Genomic DNA, 23,568 nt, shown 5'->3' with positions numbered 1-23,568 from the left:
AGTTCTACCAAGAGCAGTAGAAACTCTGTATGTTACTAACAGAGCAAGGCCTGATTTAAAATACCCACATTGCATCTTACATGGTGAAATACTCTGCAGCCAGGGTAACTGAGGTTAACAGGACCTGATCAATTCATAGAAGAACGTTTTTCTACAGGCAATCCAGAGTTGAACAGGAAATAATTCACCAGCACTAAAGGATGATAAAGCAGATGTTTGCACTGTAGACATCAGCATTCATTCGGAATCTGGACTGTTTAGTTTAGAACATATGGTATAAGGATGATTGGTAGTGAGAGGATATCTGTGAACAAGTTTACATATATCTCATTCCAAAAGCAGACTTTCTGCTTTGTGAAACAAACTTAACTTCAAGTTTAATGCCAAAACCCACCAAAATAATTCACAACCTGCATCTGAGTAATTACATTTATGCTAGTCTTGCCACAAAATCATGCAATTTCATTAACATCAAGTTAAGAAGTACATAGTCTGCATGTTTGTATATGTTAGTAAGCACACATTTTCCAGACATCCACATCAGCAATTACAGTGAGATCTTCTTAAAAGATTTGCAAGCATGGATGAGCATTGCTCACATACAGAGTGCATAACAAAACATGAAACCAAATGTATTTTGTGGGGGTTTTGGGTTTTACCAAGAGCTTCTGGTATAGCATAACTCCATTCTATGCTGTCATTCCAGATCACAGATTTGAGAAAAGCAAAGCATGCTCTCGTTTACATTTCAGTCTGTAGTATACCCTACCTAGCATGGAATTTCTCTGTAAGCAACATTCACTCAGGTAGAGCATTATGCATTCCCAAACACTAATCAAGTGTTTGGGAATGCATTAAGCAATTCCTATGCAATCAACAGTGTTTCCAACATACTTTCCAAGGACTGTAGAATGTATATTCTTCAGAGATGAAGAATTACCTACCACAGTGAGTCACACAAAATCCCAATACTTGTTTTCTTTCCAAACAGCCTTACTAGAACACAAGACAGAAAATTAAATATTTACTGTAAATGATTGTTGCTTTTGTAATATGCTCTGCCATTCTATAAATCAATCATTTATAAAAAATGTTTCATTTGCACATGAAAATATGGGGCAACACCCATTACAAGGAAATAAATCCATTATCTGTGCCAGGTAGTTTTTAAAAACTTCTCTGTGTTCTTTTTCTTCATGATAGAACTTCTGATTAGAAAGTCATAAAGAAGATATTAAAGCGGAAAATAAATCTAATTTACAACCAATAGGAAATATCAAATCCATTGGAATAGCAGTAAGTTAAAGACACAAATGATATTTTTATATATATTCATACATAGGCATAAAATAAATTACTTATTACCAAACTGTATGATTGGTGCTCATCTACAGCACCAGCTTGGTAAAGAATGGATATCAATACAGTTGTTTTTAAAAAACTCTAATAACTTGTCAAGCAGTATACAGTGATTTTGACATTAGTTTGTGAAAAACCTGGAGGAAGAGATAAGGTTTAAGATTAGCATAGGCACACAAGGTGCATTACTGGATGGTTACCCTGAGCAGTTCTGTATATGTTTTGAGATGTACTTGACTCAGTAACTATACTTTATAATTATATCATTTATAATTATTAATAATGTATAACACATTCTGTTAAGAAAAATATTTTAATCCTGAATGGATATAATCAATAGAACAGAACTGCCTGATTTCATGTGAAAAATTAACATTGCCAGGTAAAAGAAATGGCCATTTGAACAGTAACTAAAAGGAGAAGTGCAGAACTCTAGGAGGAAGATTTATCTGGGCAGGATTAATATTTGAAGAAAATGTCTGTTAGCATTCAGAGCAATAAAAGAAGGTGCACTGGACATTCAGCACAGGGAACAACAATAATTGTTATTTTCCCAGGGCATAGTTACACTCATTTATGCCAACAGGACCTCCCAGTGCATGTAGCCAAGAGGAAAAATAAGATTCTTGAGGGTGGCCATGGATATAGATGCTCAGCAATGAAGGGAAGAGAGAGACCACTTTCACATAGGAAACTAATAGAAACTCTGCACTCCATCAGCTCCCAGAAGAGCATTCTCATTAAACCAAACTGCAGTGTGTACTTGACTTTTTTTGAGCCACTGATAGGTATGTTTAGATTAAATGATACCTAGGCTAGAAAACTTCAGGTCACTTAGTATTCTAACAAGCCTCTTTTTTCTATTATAAATAGTGATGTTCAAATTCTTGAACATCAAAATTCCTATTGAGAATGAGTGAATTTAATAACTAAACCCCTTATGAATTTAAGTCAAACACTAAAGGTTTATTCAATACGGCAAATCTCTGTTTTACTTCCTAAACTGCTTGCTATGTCATTTCCCTACCAAAAAAACATCTACAGAGCTATATCTGGTTGATCCACACATGACTAAATCTGGGTATGTGCAAAATAATTCTGTAATGAGAGTGTCCAGAATTACACAAGTGTATGCATCATGAGGTCCTTTTTAAAGTTACTTTACAACCTCTTGTGTACATCATCGTTTAGAATTTTAAAAGCGTAGATTGCAACTGACTTTTTGGTTTCATGTAGGATGTGTTCGTACTGGCATACCACTTTTTTCATAAGAAAAAGCTTTTATACTCCTTTAGCCTGAGTGGCTTTTATCTTACACCAGCAGAAACAATAAAATCAAAGAGAAACAGAAGTTTCTCCAAGAGCTGTCCTCATAAAGGAAAGAATTATGTTAACTCACAGTAATTATAAATGCAGTCATAACACTGGCTGCAATATAATCTAGACATGCCTGTTCTAGCTTTGGAATAATTTTCTGGGATACTTACAGAGTTCTAGGTGGGGCAGCACAGACCTGAAAGATGACTGGCAAAACGGTCTATTTTGGGCAGTCGGAAGTTCAATAGAATTGAAAGCTTTACAACAACCGTACTTTACAACAAAAATACAATTTGAATCCTTACATGAGAACAACAAACCAAATGTACAACTACACTTCCTCTTAGACAACATACTTGGATGATCAGTGCCCTCACTTGCCTAGGTTTTGCCTTTATGTTTACTGGAATTAATACTTTCATTCTTCAAAAGGCCCATACATGGATGAGACTGGAATTTCCGATCAACCATTACTACTTGATCTATGAGACACAGTCTCCTCCAAGCTCCTTTGAAATTCAGTATTAGATTTGGTTTTGTTGTAATCTTAGCTCAAGTTGCAAGTTAAATATTGACATGAATTTAAGTTCTATCTATACATTTTTTAAAAACCCAACAACACAACTTGATATGGCACTGGAAAAACAAAGGACAGGTAAAGGTCAATTTACACAATTCATCAGTTGCTCACACCACCAATTCCTAGTGTGGCTACCTGTTCACAACACTCATATGCTATTAGTGTTCCACAGAAATTCACAATTACTGCCACCTCTCCAGAATAAACAATCCACTAATAATTCTAAGAATCAAATAATAATAACTAAGACAGCAGCAAAATCCACTGTAACAAAAAGAACCAGGAAATGTGCACCTGAGCTCACCCTGCCACACAAAAAGGAGTGGATTTCTTGTACGGACACATTATCTCACCACCTCTTTGCATTGTGGTGACTCTTTGGGCTAACAGGAGGACAAGAGGTACACAGGAGAAAAGAAACCCAGCTCTGGAGTCACAGTGTTTTCCTTAATGTGTGATTTCTCACAATACCTACAGACTGCCCACATCAACTCAGCTCTGCTGCTCCTCCACGCCAGCAGTGGTAGAACAACGTAAAAGTGGCCTGTGCCTCCCTCAGTGAGGGTCAGGGTCATGTACAACCATCAGCACAACTCAGGGCAGCCCTCCAAATTCCCCAATTTTGCTCCTGATGCAGCCCTTATAAATTATTCCAGGAGAGCTGGCTGTCTGCACATAAAAGCACTCAGACTGCTCAAATGACTCCTGTGCTCAGGCCATGTACAGGGGCCAGGAATGCAGAGATACTGTAGTGGCTATGAAAAAAAGAGACAGAGGAACAGTGCACAGGGAGGAAGGAAAAACCTTTTTCCTCTCTTGCCTCATGTGCAGATATCAAGGGACAAAGCAAAAGAAGAAAACACTCCTAAATGTAGAATCAGTACAAGATCATGCTTACATGTTAATAAAAACAAACAAAAAACCCAAACAAATGAACAAAAAACCCCATTTTCCCCTCTCTTATGGTTATTACCTATTTCTTTTTTTTTTTCCCCTCAGGTAGGAAATGATCCTTTAAGGAAGAAAACCACTGATACTTAAGGAAGATCCATCATAAAATTTTCCTTCTAAAAACTTGATCTGTGAGTACAGACATTAATACAATACCCTAAGACGTGCTTTGTTATCTAATTGCCTATTATAAAGAATTAAAGTGACATTATTGTGCAGAACAAAAATGCACTCTACCATCTACTTTAATACATTTATTTTCCTAGGCTTAAAGACAGCAGCAACATTTATCAAAGAGATAGTAAGTATTTCTGCTACAGAAAAAGTAGCCCATCCTCCCTAAGAGATATAATGGTTCCTGAAACTGATTTTTATCTGTATACTATTCTGACCTGTTTTCTATTCCTTCATGTGAAATTACTGAGGGATGCCCATGGTGAAATGTCAGAAAAGGCAGAAGACACTCATAGAGTAAGAAACTCTAAAAAGCAAAAAATGGTACTCCTATAATGTTCATAATTCTTCTTTATATGACTTTCAAAACATACTTCATCTAGCCTGAGAATCACAATCTATTTAGGAGGTACAAACATTACCAAACCTGCAGCAACCCTCCAAGTGACAGTGTCTTGTAATGATACAAATGGGTGACCAAGTAATTCATTTGCAGAACTACAAAAAAGGGTGACTTCCCCACTATATTGTGCATATTATTCATAAATTTTAAGGTAATTTAGGTAATGTATTAGTAAGGTAGCCTAGAAACACATGAAAAGCTGACACTTTATCTCCTCAATAAGACAATACTGTCCAGCAAATATTTGTTAGACATTTTCAACTTCGTCCAATGTTATATGACATTTACATACCAGAAGTGACAGACATTTTGCTCCTAAATTAGAAGTAACACTGTAGCATGGGTTCTTCCCCCAGATTTCACAACTAAGAAAGGAACACTAGAGGTTACTGCTTTGCTTTTCTACAGTTCACTATTTCCAGTAGGTTTTGAAGGTGTTCTTTGAACAGGCAGTGCTATCTTACTGCAGTGCTGTAGGGCACTTCCTGATAAGCAGGAGGAAGGAGGAGAAGCGAAATGATCATTACTTTCTGCAAAAACTGAGTCACAACTGCAAACCTTTATGCAACACTCCGCCCTTTGTGACCTCCTGCTTACAGGCTGCAGCAACCTTCGGCAAGTCGAAAGTCGTGTTCAAAAGCCAAACAATGAAATCAGCAACTTTTGTAACAGGTCACATGAACCTGTGACTATGTATGACTTTGGGAAAGTTCCAAGTTTAGCAAATGTTGCGTCTATTATTCTAATAATGTGACAAGGAGGTCTTGATTACATGGTTTATTTATAGCACTGTGTAGGATTGGGGGGTTGAGCCTGAAAATAAAAATGAGGTATTACTGGGAGCTGACTAACAGTGACAATGGCCACTAATGGTTCTCAATTATTATGCGTGGGCTCATAGTAGGAACTGCAGGGAATTAATCAACACAGGCTTCTTATGTCATACAGTGACCAACTAATCCAAGTCAATGGAGAGATTTGTGCTGCTTTCAATAGCACTTGGATCAAACAAGCCACAATTCAAAACCAACCCAACCCCAAAACAATCGATATCAAACCCTTGGATACACGCAAAATGAGTATGACTAAAGTTCCCAAACTAGCACATCGTCTGTGAACAGCCAGACTCCCAGACTTGTGAGCACTCACAAACAGAGTTAATTGTCAGTAAATCTGGCAGCTGTTTCAGCTTTATGTCGGTCAGTTTATAGAGTTAGGCTTTGCAAACACTGCTAGAAGCCCTTGTAATTGTTAGAGACCTGTTAGTCCATCTACTAATACTGATGGTCTTTTCACACAACAAACTGATGCTGTTTAACACACTCTTGTCTTTCTGCAAAGAGTTAACACCAACAAATAGAGGGGGAAAAACGTGTGAACAGACCTAAACAAGAAGCAGCCTGAACCCTTTGCTAAATGAGCACACCTTCTGTGCAGCTGAACTGCACTATAAAGCTATACAAGCACCTAAATGCCAACTGCATTTTGAACTACTGTATCTCTAGTTCAGTGTACAGGATCAAGCTGTAATTACATTTTTATAGCCAGTTTATATTCTTATCAAACTTAGCTAAATCAGATAGGTTAAGACTACTGTACATGTTCAGTAAACAACGGAGGCAGAGAACAGAACTTGCCAGTTACAATGCAATATGAGCTTTTATATCGTCTATATATTCCAGCTGTACCTCAAAAACCCAAACTAGACACACTGCTATGGCATATGACTACTACAAACTTATTTATAACTTTGGGATCTCTCCATGTGCACAATGAGATGGAACAGGCATCAACAGTGTACTTCAGAAAAGGACTGATTGGATTTCCAGTGTCAGATGTAATAAGGGTTCTTCATAAACCACAAAGCTTTTGAAAAAAGCTATCTGGAGATACCCAAGAAAGGTACAGTGGCTTTCAGCGTGTTCTCTGTATATTGTTTCATGCAATGAAAACAAAAGGAGACCTGAAGAAGGAGTAAGAAATATTTCTTCCTCTGCATGAAGTCTCTCCTTTAATTTACTTCAATGCAGAGAGAAATGCTCTTTGATGAATGTAGTATTTAGCAAAACTAGGCAAAGACCACACAAGTCATCTTCACAATCTATAAACACCAAAACTCTTGTGACTGAATGATTCAAGAGTTAACGTTACAACACATTAAAGAGACACTTTACAGGAATTAACTGTCCAAACTGCAGGTCTTTTTTTAAAAAGAACATCATCATAATAAAATATTAGTTACAAAATGCTAGAGAATGCAATTAACCAGAAACTGGCAAGCTCATCTTTGAGAAACATTGACTCCTCGGTGTGTGTGTGTGTGTGTGTGTGTGTGTGTGTGTGTGTGTGTATGTATGTGTATGTGTATGAAATGAAAAATTAAAAACAAGTCCAAATAACATTCCTTGCTGCTGTTATAATATAATATTGAAATAATCTAAATCTCCACTTATGGAATTAACACATTCCAACACCATTATGTCCCACCTCTGCCCTGGCCTTGTGTGGCACGTTCACAAGGAGAGAAGAGCCTGTAAGACTGGGACACAGGTTATCTCCACTTCGAGGGTTTGCAAAAAGAAATTGATGGGACAGTGAAAGTTTTATAACACAAAGGTACTCCTGAATCAATGCAACTAAGTGTGGAACACTTCCAAAATACTAACATGCTTTTCAGTCCTAGATTCATTGTTAAATGTCACCAGCTACTTGCTGACAGCATCTTGTATGCTCAGTGAGAATGGATATGGAAATGAAGATTTAACCAAGCCTTTAAAATTATTTCAAAAAATAATTTTAAAGGAGTCCTTATTTGTGTGAAAGATCTAAATCAAACATGATTTTATTTTCTTTTATACAGAGAGTCATTCTATTCTGTATCTAGATTTTCATTGCAGCACTTAATGATGTATAAAATTGCAGATTCTTGTCCACTTAGAAATAGCAAAGTAACACTTTGTTGTAACAAGCCTGTGTCTTTTTAGATTTGAAATTATATTTTTCAGAGAACTGACAAGAAGAATAAAAATTAATCATAATAACCCTTATTACAAACACACTCTTAACAGCTGAAAACTATTCCTTCTCAGTGCAAAATAACTTACCATTTAAAAAGAACAGCAATCATGAAACAACAAAACTCTCCAGCAGTTCTCAAGAAGCAAAAGAATAAAACCTGGCTTTCTTCATCTCTATTTTCAAGTCCTTACAAAGATTGCAGTAAAGACAGCATAACTACCTGGGAGGTAGGAAGAGTACTACACTGTAACCACAGCTATTAAAAGCAATCTAAATCAGAGAAGTTAAAGCAAAATCAGTCTTAGTTTTAAGAAGTCTATTTAGTGTAGGAGAAAGGTTAAAAAAATCAGGTTTCTTCAAGATTACAAAGGGCTTTTAGGATATAAACTACCATGACAAGTTATTGTGATTAATCTTTCTAAAATTCTAAGAAAACTATAAATTATATGAAAATTAAATCAAAGGAAGTTTTTTGTAGAGTTTTGAGCAACATTTAAGCAATATGCAACTTGATCCTTAAAAAGAATTTCATTTTTGTAACACAAATCAAGTTTAAAAGCCTAAAAAATCAACTTATAATTAGGCATGTGGTAGCTTTTTCAAAAGTAATTCTGTGATGTTACTTGGATGAGGGAGGAACCAAGCTTTTGTAGGAAATCTCTCAGTTCCAGAAAGTATGCCAAGTTAGATATAAGGTAATTAGAAAGCCTTAGAACACCCTGTTTTTACAACAACATAGACATAACAATCAATCTGTGTGAAGAAAGGAAACCAAGGACCAAACTCTGCCACCCAAAAACCTACACACCCAGTAATGCATCGCTTCAGTTAGCAAGATATGTCACTGAGCTCCACAGGGACAGGGTGATGCCCCACTTGCAAAACAACTTTACCTTACCCTCATTGCTTCTAAACATAGGGCAGAAAGAAGATACCATCTCAGAATCATTCAACTAAAAAGCTATTTTAATATCTAAATATGCAGAAAAGTCAACAAAATTGAATATTAAATTCTCATAGGGCAACTTCCAATAACATTTAAGTCTATTGCCATGATATGTGTTCATGCATTGGTTTTGCTTCCGCTGTGCTTTCAGCTGAATGATTTAGGATTTAGGATTTCTGCTAAGCATTGTGCTCACTAGAGAAATGTTCCACAGTGCACAGTTGTTTATGGAAGTTCCAAAATAGTAGTCATGATCTACTGAGTCCATTTTCAACATCTCCCATTTAGTTAGGCATTCCAAGGCAAAAGACAAATTCCAAAGAATTTACAAACCTACACAGTTACAAAAGCAGAAGCCTTTGGGGAAAACAATGAGGTTAGTTTGTTTTAAACATCTTTACACAAATGTGCCTGCTTTGCAAAATGTATTTCTCTTTGTGATTTACAGTATACCACAGATGCTTCTTTGTGAACCTAATAAAGTTATCCACATTTTTAAAGTAACAGTTGAACACCAAAGTTCCACTTCACTTACAGTCCTAGATAAAGGCAAGTAACACTCCTAAGCAAATTAAAAAAGAAAAAGAAGAAGGACCTGGTGGATACAGAGGAAGCAACAAGAAATTTTGGAAGAAATAAACAGAAGAGAACAAAAGTTTCAAAGAGCCTGAGCTGCATCAAGGAGATTTATGTGAAGTATTTTGACTTTCTACTCTTGGAAACTTTGATCTACGGGTGGAGAGTGAGGTGGGTGAGAGTGAGGACAGGAAGGATTAGAAGGGAGAACAGAGAAAAAGGGCTTAATCTATTTCTGAATTTTGAAAGCCATGTTTAATGTAAGTTTTCAAGTTGCACTGTTGGTAAACAGCAGTTTTGTAGGAAAAACAAAAAGTTCACAAATTCTGTAATTCATCCTGTCATGACAAACACTAACAGGTAACAATCCTGCACTGACATTTAGCACAGGCTAGGTCAAGTGACAAAATGTCAATTAGAAATTAACAGACTTATGAAATGGTCTCATATTACATAAAAAGCTATGATGGCCTTATCATATGAATTAAACTTTGATTAATTCACAGTAAGCCATCAGAAAATTTGTTACAGCTGAATGCTTTGAATTCTTACCAAGGTTTAAGGAAGAAATAAAAAGGCACCTTTTTTGCTAAGTTATCCAAATTTTCAGTCATATAACAAATGCCCTAAATGGGATAAATACATTTGTGAGACTAGTAGACTACTGCAGAACATGTGAAAAGCTACCCTATTTCAGTTCATAAAGATGCTGCAGTAGCTGTTCTGCAGAAAGTAAGCAGCAGTCAAAACAAACAGGTAACACCTTTAATGTGCAATTTCTAATTCCCTCAGATACTTACATGATTAACAGCCTTAACATTATGCTCATCACGTTGCTCTGGTGAGCACGATACACCTTCTGTCTTTGTCAGAAAGCACTGAACAACTTACCCAAAACACCTTGTGGCAGACTCCACATCTCCTAAATTTCTCACTCACATCTTTATTCCTCTTCTCTACCTGAAAAGAGGAATCATCATGATCACTGACAATTCTGCTTTCCTCAGAGAAAGGATGTTATCAGCCAAGGAATGAGATAAAGTAATTCCTTTATTTCCCAAAAGGCCATTAATTCTTTGGTGCTGCTAGACACAGGAGACTCCCATGAAGAAAAGGACAAGATACTGACCTAGTGCCTATGCCTGATCAAGGGCTGTTCATAAGTAACAGCAGAACTGCTATTAACTGCAGAACACACTTTATAAAATCTTTTTTTAAACATTAATGTTCTCATATACCTTCACCATCCAGATTATCCCCACTTCTACAAAAACTTCTGTCATGTCCCTTCTTGACTCCCATCTTCCCTCATTAGATCCAGAGCCATGACTGTAATAAATAGCTCTAAGGGTAACTGCCGTTCTCCACCTTGTATAACGTAACCATCTAATGAGAAAATGGTATCTCAAATACATTTCAAATGCATCATGTTTTCTCCAGAATAAAAATGCCAGACTGCAAGAACTGACTTGACATTCAGCCCTGGATCATACCACAAGGAAATCCTTAGGATTGTGAAGGAGAGTAGCATGTTCGAGTCACAGAAGAAACTCCCAATTAACTTTTTGGAGAGCTCCCACAAATCACGAGTGCAATTCTGCCAAATCTCCTCTACAGCCACAGGAAAGGCTCAATTATCATTTTGCAACAAAACAGCAACTCCTCCAGGCGGAACTAAATCACAAACATCATACTGAGAAACAGAAATTGCTCCTCCTTTCCCTCTGCCCTCAGGCTTATAATTAAAGGAAAGTCAAAAGAGATCCTCTTTATTTCTATTCCTTGAAAACAAAGAGCCCTGTTGAGTCAGGGAATCCAGCTTCCACCAGAAACTTCTTCCAGTCTGCCCTGAAAAATGGTTTCCAGACATAGAAGGCAACAGAAAATATATGGTGCCTATTTTAAAGATCAATAGATCTGTGAAATGTATGTGGACCTTCATAAGTCTCACAGGAATTAGAATGCTTTGATTATGATAAAAAGCTAGATGTTTTCAGATAAAAGGGTAACTGACACTTAGAAGTGAAGAGGGGCCATCAGGGAACTTGAGGAACAGCTGTTAATTATTACCAGTGTGAAAGCAAAGGGCTGATGGGAGGACAAAATTAGGTGCCAAATTTATGTTTCTGCTGAAACCACAGTTTTTAAGTGTCCACCTGGGTTAAAAAAGTTAAACTCTGAGCTTATGTTTTGGAGATACTCTATTAGTCCACTTGGATTGCTTAGTAAAAATATTCTTCAGCTGCTGACAGGCCATTTCTGTCCTTCAGCCTGTAGGAGCCATTCCATCCCTGTTTGGGCCCATCCCAATAACTTCCATGAGGACACTCAGTACATTGAGCAAACACCTCACATTCTGGGATGGGAATGAGTAGAATCCATAGCTCTGCAGTTGAGGGCATTTATTATGCAAGGCTCACGCACAGGCTGATACTGCTCAGTGTTCACAGACTTCCTGGAAGGTTGTTTCTGATAGGGGGCACCACCTCAAAGCCATGAAGGGCACATGGAAAATTCCAGGAAAGCTTCAGTTCAAACCACAGAACATTCTTTTTCTAGGTTAAGAAGATTATTTAACTATTTTGCAGGGAGGTTCTAGCATAGGCTAGTACATCACTGCAGAGATGTAAAACTGGTACAGATTTTCTCTTCGGGTTACAGTAAGCTTTGCAATGATATTCTTGGTGGCTCGTTCAGAAGCCTGTTTTATTGTCAGCATACAGTCATCCAGGTGACTAAATGGTGAGGTAAGCATTGCAAATTCCTCCTTCAGAGGAGATGCAGTGTAATCTCCAGACAACATATCCCAGGGCTGATTGCTGCACTTTGAGCAGTTATCTGTGCAACTACACATTTATGGGTCCAAACACAGTTCTGTTTGACAGGTGTGTCCCTAGCAGCATGTAACCGGGAACACCTCAGTGGAAAACTCGCAGTTATTACATTTCTAGAAGCTAATGAGTAACCCAGGTTTTTGATGGAGAATGCAATTTTAAGAACAGCACAAATTTACTGATACAGTTTTCCAGAATTTCTTTTTTAAGGCAGCTGAAGAAGAAAGGCTTGTATTCCTGAAAGCTTGCCCACTTCTCCTTCCTCTCTATGACTCAGTCTAATAAAAGACACACCAAATAACCACGCCGTCCTCCCTTGGAATGCTCTGGGACAGCAGAATTCAGCTCAGGTTTGCCATGCCCCACGCCATCACTACACTGCACAACAAAGCCCTTGAAATGGCAGACGCAACCTTCACAAACAGATGCCATTGTGTCACAAAGAAAGGCTGAATAAGAGGGACTGCTAACATTGAACAGTGCACTGGCACACAAAAAGGGCTGAACTTCCTTCAATTTTCCAGTCGAGACTTTGGCTAAGCCTACTCAAAACCACTTGGGAATAATCCCAAATTAACTGTTTGGTTAAACTGTGGAATGAAAATATCCCAGGTTTAGACTTGGTTCAGATTAGTTTAGTCTATATTTAGTTCAACACTTCTATCTTTCAAATAAAAAAACCCCAAACTTAAGGGTGAGTGTCACTGTCAGACATGAAATGATTCACACAGACACAGCTCAAAGTGTGGTGAAAAAAGAAGAGAAGTTTATTTGTTCTTTCAGTATTTATAGGTTTTCAACAACAACCAGGGATTGGATAGTCAGGTTACCACTTTCTCAACCACACTGGCCGTGAGAGACATCCATCAAAAGGCATATCTTTAATGGAATGTATAAAGACCTATGTTTATAGTTACCTTCCTGGGAAAGTGGTTAAAAATTATGAAAATAATATCGAAAGGTCTGATTCTCAGGGCGACAGGTGAGAGCATGCTGATGCAGACACATCAGCCCTATGGGAAAAGAACTTGGCACACTCAGTTTTGCCTTCTGGAAATTTCAACTGACTTCACAGCTCCTTTACAAGGACCTTTATTTGGTGCTTTATTTGGTGTTTTCTTTCGTGCTTATTGTGTAACTCAATGAATGTTTTATAGATCTTTCACTTCTTCACAGTGACTAGTGCATCGGAAGTTACTTGCTGATGATACAGTTCTGTGTTCCACACGGTCTACCACATTTTCTTTGAATAGTCTGGGAAGATGCTATCCCAAACTAGAGACCTATTTGCTGTCTGGTCTGTCTAGATAAAGCAACAGCTTTGGGAGACATACAAGACAGGCACTGATTTTATGAACAATTTAACAAAAAATGCCCAACCACAAACCACAAACTCCCCCAATCCCCATTCAGAAGGGATCAAAGAGGACCCAACAGCCTTTTAATATCCAGTAGTGAACTACAAAGAGTTACAGTAAAGAGTGTGTAAGCCTTGTCCACCAAATACTACTATTAAAAGCTTACACATGTGGCTCAGTATCCTTTCACATTATCTGATTCTTAGGAAGAAGACAAGGCCAGCTCCAGCAGGGGACTGTAAACAATCCCAGGCTTCAGCCTTTCACAGAGTCCATGACCACAACGGCTAGGGAACATCCTCGGGCTGCTCTCGAGAGGCGGGCTTGGCAAATGGGACAGAAATGAACCAGCATCCTTTTAACATTCTAGATATAAGCTACTGCTGTCATTGCTGTAGTTGAGAGAACGACCGTAATATCAATGGCATCCTTGACACGGTACTTATGTAATAATTAATTGTGGGGAATGTCATGTTCCAGCGGGCGTAGAAACCATTCCCCGGGGTAATGCGTTGCTTTTCTTTACTGGGAGAACGGCAGAGCACGGAGCGAGAGCAGCACGCTTTGCTGTTTGCCCTCGCTCGCAGTGCCACACGGACTTATCCTTCCACTCAGCACCCCGCAAAGGCACGTTTAGCAGCCGCTCCCTTGCTGGTGCCAAATAAAGGCGAATCCACGGCACGACACAAAGAACGCCCTGGCTCCCGAGAGCCGTCGGTCCCCGGGAGCTGCCGGCACACCCGCAGGTCTCGGGGGTCCCGCTGTCCCGGGAGGCGGCTCCTCACCCCCTCCATCCTGAGGGGCCCGCGGCGCCCGGGCCCCGCACGTGACATGACGCCACACGCGCGGCCCCGCGTGACGTCACCGCGCCCCGCTCCCACAGGCGGCGCCTATCAATAGCCGCGCGGGGCCGCGCAGGCGCGCGCCCGCGCCGTGACGTCACCGCCGACGCGGGCGCGGTCCCGCCCGGCGGGCACGGCGCTCCCCGCGCTCCCTCACCTTCTATTTTTATCCCGCCTTTGTTCCCCGGGGCCCGCCCCGCCGCCGCGGGATGGACAGCGGGAGGGATGGCGGGGTGACGCCACCCGCTTCCCGGAACGGTGACGCGGCCGCTGGAATGCGCGCGGGGCTGCGCTGCCTTAAAGGGGCAGCGCTCGGCGGCCCCGCCCGGGGGGGCGGCGCTGACGGACGGGCGCAGCTGCGGGCCCGGGGGGGCGCGGGGCTGCCGGGCTGTGCCCCGCACTCCCCGCACCTCCCGGGGCTGCCCAGCGTCCCCCAGCGTCCCGGAGTGCGGGTCTGAGCGCAGCCCGGGGTGTGCCCGGCCCGGCGGCCCCGGGTGATGCTCCCCGCGTGTGGCCCGGAGCGGTTCTCTCCATCCCCCGGCTCTGACCCTGCGCTTCCCCGCAGCGCCGAGCGTGGCGGGCACGGCGAGAAGGAAAACACCGGGTCCTGCCCCAGGGCAGCGGCAGCCGCAGCGCACGGACAGCGGCTGGCCGCCTCCGTGGGGCAAGCCACAAACATCGCTAATAAAACGATGCTAATTTACAAAGAAAGAATGCCTTGATGTGTTTCCTGTACGTTCCCACGCGAAACACAAGGGAACCAAACGAGTAAAGGCTTTCTGCTAATGTGTTTAACTGTTTGACGTAATAAAACATATTTTTCACTCAGCCGGGAGTTGAGGGCTTCAAACTACAGGTGTTGTCCATAGTAGGTTATCTCTGGGTCAGGGATGTGCTCTGAAATAAAGCCCCTCACTCATTATAAGGTCGAGATGATGCTGTACCATCATATTTAGATCATGGCTCGTAGGGAAATATGGGGGATACTTAGTCACCTATGGCATGACCTTATATTCCCACTCAATTTAGTAACAACAGATGGTTTCTTATAGGACATGTGAGATTTAATTTATTAACGGTTTCTAGGATAAGTGGAAGGAACTCAGAAAAGGCATGAGATGAGAACTCAGCAGATGAAGGGGACATTCTCAGAGGGATGGAGCTCCCAGAGAAATGTAAGTCTTGTCTCCCTCTCAAAAAGAATGTTAATGGAAATGCAGTTAAAAATCAGTAAGAGATTTTTATTACATTGCCCTAGGTGATTTTTTTTTCCTGACTAAAATTATGTGGTTATGGTTTTCATTTCAGCTTTTGCCTTTTGCTTACTTTTGAGCCTTTCTATTGAATAGCGCAGTGGAATCTGTCAGAATGCTAAAACTCTTGTGTCCTGAGAATGATGTTTCAGCCATCTGGGGAAAAAAAAGCTTCCCTTTGCATTCAGATGGTATATCCTATTCATAGGGATGGCATGTGGGAATATCGATATATGTTTGAGCATGTACAATCCTGGTAAGCAAATATCAGAGGAACTTGTATGCTCCAGAAGAAAATAAGTGCTGCAGCTTAGCCCTGAGAGAGCCAGTGTGCCACAGGTGTTTGTCCCCCTGTCTCTAAACTCTGGAACAAACTCTGCTCTCATGGGCCATTTCTCTGCTTTAAGCTGGATCAAGATATGTTACAAGAACTTTTAGCTTGTTGAAGGACTTCTGGCTTTTTGCATTATGATCTAAACAGGAGTTGAAGGGTGTTGTTTTGGTTTTTTTCCTAGCTGATCACTAGCATTAACTAAACCAAGAAAGAGGTAAATCAATAAAGTATCAGAGGAGGTTGGCTCTGAAATACAATCTAATTAAAATGTCAATTTAAATAAATCACTGCCATTGAAACTAAGTAATGAATGTGAAAAGCTGTTTATGTGTAAAAGAGATCTGAAGTTTTCTTGGAAAAGTAATTGTTTGAAAATTCAGTATTTTTCATTCTTGCTCTTATAAATGATCAGGCAGGCTATTCTCTTAGCAATTTTATTTTTCAGTGAATCTAAGTTTGATTGTCACTTAAGCTTCCTTGTGCGTAATACCATAATTTCATATCACTCATTAAATGAAAGTTGTTTTTTCCCCTAAATCCCCTAACCTACTTCTGTCATGCCAACAGGAGCATTCAGAAACTGGCACTGAGGTGCAGCCCTGATAAAAGTTTTCTGTTTCCCTGTGACTCATTTGACATTAACATAATTATGCTACAGGAGTCAAAGTGATTTTCCAACTATGAGTAATGCACAGCACTAGACCGAATGTTTACAGGACACCGAGGCATATCAGCCAGCTGAAGTAACCAGCTGCTGATAACAGCTGAAGTAAGTTGGGGAATTAAAAAGTCTTATAACACAATTACCCTTCTTTGGCACTCGGTGTCTCGCACGGCTGGGAGGTGTTGTGTGCCCTGCGGGGAGCGATCCAGAAGCAGGGCTGTAACAAGGAGAAGACCGAGCCCGTGGGTAGTTCACACAACAAGTTCTTCATAGTTTTCTTCCCACTTGCATATTTATGGCAGAGTCGTGCTCAAAGGGGAGCAGTGATCTTTACAAGAAGCGGCTGTATTTACCAGAGTTCATTTCAAAACACAAGTGACACACATCCTCTCAGCCAGCAAAATAACATCAAAATGAAACAACAACAACAAAAAAAGAGATCATCTCACAAGTGCTTTGAACCATGTGTATGGGAATAGCACAAGAGAAGAAAACCAATAAGGATACAGCAAAATTGAGTGCTGTAACCACAATACGATATCTTTTCTCTGTAATTAAAGTATCTGTGCAGGCTAGTGATAAAAACTACACAGAAGAATTATAATGAATATGTTCTGGATAAATAGCAGAAACAGTAATTACAGAATGTACTAGCAATATGAAAAAAAACAAAAATAAACAAAATCTTGGTGGTCAAGACTTGTTTCAAGTGTTTCCTGAAATTTCTAGAAATTACTGACTTCTCAGGATTTTTAAAAGTAATTTGAGAAATAGGTTAATTTTTTTTCTGACTCAGTTTGCTTGTTTGCATACAGGTAGATTCTTGATTGAAACTGGGTCAGTTTGTATTTATAAGTTTGTCAACTTTGGCTGGATATCCTTCCGATGAGGCCTAATTCAGTAATGTGCTGAGCACCCAGAACATCATTGGTTTCATACGTTCCACGAGGATTAGCTGTGAAGGTAGAAAGCTAATTTTGAAATACCAACTCAAACCCACTACAATTTGCTAGAGTACTAGAGTGGAAAACAACCCGTTAACAACTTCCTTATAAAATGCCACAGTAATAAGGGTAGGGAAGAGGGTTCAAATGCAGAAAACAGTGCTGATAGCAGAACTGTTAGCAGGAAGAATGTATTCCAGGAGACATATCTGAAGAATTCAGAAGAAAATTGCACATCACACTGGGTTCTTTATTTCACAAAAAAATCTGCTGAGGTCAGATGCTTGGCATGCTCTGATTATCGTCACTGACTCTCAGAGCTGGATGAGGACCAGAAATGGGAAAAAATGTTTTCCGTGGCTGAGGAAAGCTGGAGGAGGAAAGGTTTGCTGCAGTACCTTGTACTTACAACATTCCCCATTTGCCAGGAGAGTCAGGACTTGGAGGTTTTCTGTTTTCTCTGGTATGGTTTTCATGGTGCATGACAATGGGCAAACTTTAAATCTGGTTCCTTCAGTTTGGCCACCTCTTACTTACTATGGGATGGCTTGGTGGAGATAGCTTTGCATTCCAGCTGCTACTACAATGACCAGCATGAATGTATTTAACAATGTTGATAAAATCAGCCAGCAGAACCCAAACAAAACATAAACAGAACAATCCAAGCCCTATCAACAGAAATAAATTCCCACAGCAAAATTTAGCAGTCTTAAATTTAATCTGATTTTGCTATAAGCTCATCCAGGACTGCAGTTTTATAACTACAAACATCCACCTCCGTAGCATGCGGTGCCACTGGATTTACATCTATTTTCACCACTTTTAATTACCAATATCCCTAACTGCCAAAGCTCAGTCCTCAGCTCAGATTGCTAAAATGCATTCTGGTATTACCAGAGCAGGTTCCTGTATTGATATTATTCCTTAGAGTAACTCAGCAGGAGGTCTTTGGAACACTGTTCTGCTCAGCTCTATACCTACCTGGAGTCCCCTAATAAAGTAGTCTTGAAAGCAACACCTCTGCAATACTCTGCATTTCTATCTCTTCTTTCCCACTTAGCAAGAATTGTCTTCTCTTGATGATGTTCAGAGAAGCTGTACCCATGCCCCACCTTTTTTCTTCTTGGGGAAACTACTATTTCTTTGTAACACTTATTTCACATTCTTCTTTTCAATCTGTGCAAAATCCAAGTATTTAACATTTGTTCCTTGTCAAAGCTTTTCAAGTTAACTTAAAATAGCAGAGTGAAATAGGCACCAAGGGGCATTTTCTGGAAGTAACTGATAACATCTTGCAAGTACTGCTTGCCCTTACTGGTTGGTTGGGTTTTGCTGTTGTTAGCTTGTTGTTCAAGCAGAGCTCCCAAAACAAAATGTTCACAGACAATTATTCACTACAGAAAATTGTTATGGTTGTATAAAGCATATAAAAGTAAACAGGTCTATCAAGACTTGGCTTGTTTTATAAGGTATAGGAAAAATAGCTGATAGGAATTTTTTTGTGCATTTCAGAGTATATATATTGTAACAAAGCCCAATGTTTCTGTAGTGATAGATATTTTGATGATAATTGATAATATGTTACTCTGAAGCAGCAGGAGTAAAGAGTTGGAAGTACATACCCAGGTCAACAGCAATGAAAATAATTTCAGCCCATTCTTACCTGGCTCTCAGTAACCCTCCTGCCAAGGGTTTGTTCTATGATGTCACATGTCAGGTCCTTCATGTGACTCAGTATTTTTCAGAAATATTATATATTGTAATAGTTATACTTAGAAATGTTAAATATATTAATATATGTCTCAGTTTAAATGTATATTATTTACAGATTTATCTTTATAATTTGATTCACAGAATGGCTTCTCTTAGAAAAATAAATTTTAACACTGAAAAACCAGACACTAGATTTTGTGCTATATTAAAGCCCCATCCTGCTGACACCTATGCACGTGCTTAAATTTAAGCATATGAGTTGTACTGAACTCACTGGGATTACATGCACAATTAAAATTAAGCATGTGTGAAACCCTTTCAGGTCAGGATTTCCAAATTCTTTCACTTGTTTAGAGTAAAGAAAAACCCCAAACTAGTAACCACTCATTCATGTAATAAAATTGCAATGGTATTTATGTCAAGGGACTTACTGTCATTTGATAGGCAAAGTAGCTTATAAAACAAATTTTTACTCAACAAAATGAAACCCTCCAACACTGTGATTACCTACATGAGTGGCTTTCTTTTCTAGCAGGAAAGAGAAATTGATTCTTTAACACTTTGAGTATCAGCTGAGATTAATATGGTTATTTCAGAATAAGGTGGCATGTTTATAAGAAGAGATGAACTTTTTATTTGATGTGTACATTTCATTCAATTGTCAGCATAAGTTTATTGTTTTCAGAAGAACTCTGAACACTATTTTAGTTTGATATGGTAATATGCATTTTGTTTACAAGTGGTACTGGGCTTTGCTAAATCACTCATTAATTAAAATGTTCACATGATAGCTTTGTTACATTACAAGTTCAAAATAGGTGTTTGTGAAAGTATTGAGGCTTTCTGCTCTCTGAACATTTCCTCACCTCTTTTTTTTTAATAAAAGAGAGTTTTCCCTGGTCATGGTGCACTTGGATCATTAAAGCAGAAAACATTGGTTTCTCACACCTTGTTAATAATTGCTGTTCTTAACTGTATAGTGGAAACTAACTGGAGAGGCTCAGGAGCCAACAGAGTTCCCAAAATCCAGTCACAGCAATACCTGATTCTACATCCTCTGTCTTACATGACTTGATTCTCAGCCTGAAGACTTCAGCCTCTTGAAGTGGCTCCCAAATCAGCCAATGAGGTGTGCAGGGAGCAGCTCAGCCTCCCCAGCAGGAGATGGGGGACCACTTGCCCCTTGTGTTGTAGGGAGGCATCTCTGTCCTCTTGAGAGACACAAATCTGAGATCCCTACCTATGCCTTGGCCTCTTTTTTTTAGTTTAGCAAGGCATCACTCCTTTCTTGCAAATGCTGGTGGAAGGATGAGAGGGTGCTACTTTCTTTAAGCATCTGGTAGGGATATGTAAAAGCCAGGTACAATTCCAGTGGCTGCCTGACAAGGTTTAATCTCTTACTTCCATTGATCTGGGAGTTCACCTGAGCTATCAGGCTCTAAATGGGGTCAGGAGCACCTTCCATGCTCCTTGCTGAGGCCATACAGAAAATAGAGGACAGTTCGCTCAGGAGGAGGAGACTCTTCCTTCTGATTCTCCAGGGCTGCTCCAAGATTTTACACAAACGTTTTTTTAGGGGCAGAAACATAGCCCTGTTCTCAATCCTTTAAAGCAAGTGCCTGAAAAGGCACCTGGTCTTTGAAAGACATGACTCCACCATGCAGTTGCTCACTCCCCCTGCAAAGGATGGGCACCATCAGAAAACACATACTTTGGAGGACCTAGGGAAAGATTTAATATCAGGAACCCACTGTACATTGTTCTGAGGAAGGCTTCTAACCAGATAGCAGATGTATATGAGCACCTATGCAGCAATGAACTTTGAATACATAGGAACATGAAGGTTGCTTATTGCATCACGTACGGGGTCTGGGTGCCAGGGTGTTTGATAGCCTTGGGAAAGGGTTTTGTATAAAGGAGCTTGGGATTTGCTTGCCTTAGGTTCCTACAGCTAGTCCATTCTAGAGCTCCCATTCTAGTCCATCACAGGAGAGTTTGAAAAGGAGGAGGAGTCCCTTAGGAGGAGCTCACAGATGGAATATTTCCAGTGTAAAACAAACAAACTATAAATATGCCAGTATAAGGAAAGGATGTGTACTGGGTGAACTTTGAGATGTGCTCCAAAAATATGCTGCTGACCTCCCACTTGACATGATCTGTTTCCCTATTAAACTGTAATATAATTAGGGCTTGCTCTAACCCTGCCACTGATTTCATGCTTACATCGATGGAAATGTGGCCTCACAGATCATAGAGAGAAGAAGGTATACATGTAAAGTCTAAAATAATCCAAGCAGTAGTAGAAGGAAGGATAACCACGAGAAAATGCTCATCTCTCCTACCTTGCAGGATATTTATGTCTTATCACATACGTGTATATGGGTGTTAGGCCAAAGGTCTTTGAGAACTTGGACTAGAAGCTCAACTCTTTTTGTAATTGCTGCTGAACTGCAGCTGAACTGGAGTCTGAGAATTCACATAAGGAAGTGAAAAGGGAATTGGGGACAAAATTAATTGAAACTGGGAGTCGAGGGCAAAGATTGTAATAGTGACAGAAGAGGGGATTTGTAAAACAGATGACTCTGCTGGTAGACAATCATGGTGCTAACAGTCACTGTGATGATCAAAATTGGTGATGATTAGCTCATTTCATCTCATCTCATCTCCTGAGTGTGCTGAATTTCACCCAACAGGCCTCCTGTGGAGCTCTGGGAGGTGTGCACAGATGCTGGGAGAGACATGGAAGGGGCTTGGCTAGGATAGATCATAGAAGAAGGGTGATCACAACCCCCTGGATTTTGTAAGAGTCCCTCTAGGGCAGGCACACGCACAAATAAGACTCAATGAATAGATTTTGTCAGAGAACCAAAGGATGCTTGAAGTCCCTCTGTTACACAGGAATGAGTTTAGAGAGAAGGTCCATTAGAGGTCTGTCCTACCAATACCCTGTGGTAGGAACTCCCATGAAGTTCCTACATCATGGGAGAAGATGCATCAGTGCCCCGGGACATCCTGAGCAGCAGGACTGTGGCCAGGAATGTTGCATTTATAGCACCTTATTTGTTTGTAGAAATATGTACAACAGGCATTTTAAAATTACAAAAGGGCCACTGTTTGAACATATATTCAAGTTGGTGATGAAACCTACAGAACCAACAAATGCTTAGACATTTGCGTGAATATTTTAAGTATACAGAACATTTATGGAAAAATGAATTTATATATTACATTACATGATCTATAACATAATATAACATAAATTTTATTATATTTATTGTATAATATCATATCATCATATTTATTATAGTGACCTTTAATAATTTTTAATCAACCCCCAGCAACTTGAGTCCAAGTTTAATGACCCTGCTCTGCAAAGAAAACAGTGAGCACCTCACACTTGCAGTGAGAGCCTTTTTTCCCTGCAAGAACTCACTGCATAACATGTGGCTGATTTACATCCTGAGTTCAAGAGATCGCACAGACCACTAAGGAAATTTTAGAGAAGATTTTATAGAGCCTAAACATCCACGTTTGCACAAAGCACAAATCACCTGTAAAGAAAGACCTGGTGAACTTAAGCATTGTCTGCTACATTACATGTTCTCTCCACTTCATACAGATACTTTAATCACAAAACAAATCATCAACAAAAAATATCAAGCTAGATTGTCCCAAGTCAAATCCTTGGGTGATGAAATTAAATTAAATATGCCAATTTATCCCTGTGGGGAACTTGTGGCTTGTTTTGGGTACACTGATATTTCTGTACTTTCTGCTCCAGCCACGAAGCTGATGATTTATCTGATGTTTTTTCTGATACAGTGTAGAAAATCTTAGCTTGTACAAGGGCAAGAAATATTTCTTCACTAACAAGGAAGCTACCCTCCCCTCCATAACATCTCTTCAAAATGGGATGGTAGTGCATGTATTCCTTTGATCAGCTTTGAATTTATAAGGAAAAAAAAACTCCAATAAATTTAAATAGTATTGAACTACACTTTCCCTTTGTGGGAAAAAATTCAGGATCTACCAAAATTCTAAACATTTGGGTTTTTTAGAAAAGTAACAGTAATTATTCTTCTCCAAAAATCTACAATTAATTAATTGATCAGCCCATACATTTAAGAAAATGTCTAACAAGAGACCTTGTTAGACCTTGATAGGTGCTCTCACCCCAAATGTGTTATAATAAATATTATTCCACAGAAATAAGAAATAATATTTATAGAGGCTACATGAGAACTTTGTTAATAGTAAGTCCTTAGTTAGGCAAGGCTATTGGACAGAGACACATTTAGCCAT

At 39.6% G+C, this 23,568-nt stretch overlaps 1 long non-coding RNA gene across 1 annotated transcript in view; it reads right to left on the bottom strand.

Annotated features, from left to right (window-relative positions):
• LOC107202453 overlaps positions 1-15,185 on the bottom strand; it is a 50,868-nt gene extending 35,683 nt beyond the window's left edge. Inside the window, exons 1-2 of the long non-coding RNA XR_001520682.3 lie at positions 14,516-15,185; positions 10,216-10,284 (exon numbers count right to left, since the gene is read on the bottom strand). This is a non-coding gene — a long non-coding RNA (uncharacterized LOC107202453). The remainder of the gene's footprint in view (positions 1-10,215; positions 10,285-14,515) is intronic.
• Between the last annotated feature and the right edge of the window lie 8,383 nt (positions 15,186-23,568).

The sequence above is a fragment of the Parus major genome, chromosome 3, assembly GCF_001522545.3.
Source record: "Parus major isolate Abel chromosome 3, Parus_major1.1, whole genome shotgun sequence".
In the NCBI taxonomy this organism is placed as follows: Eukaryota; Metazoa; Chordata; class Aves; order Passeriformes; family Paridae; genus Parus; species Parus major.
Note: the sequence above shows the minus strand (reverse complement) of the source record. Positions and strands in the feature narration are given on the sequence as shown.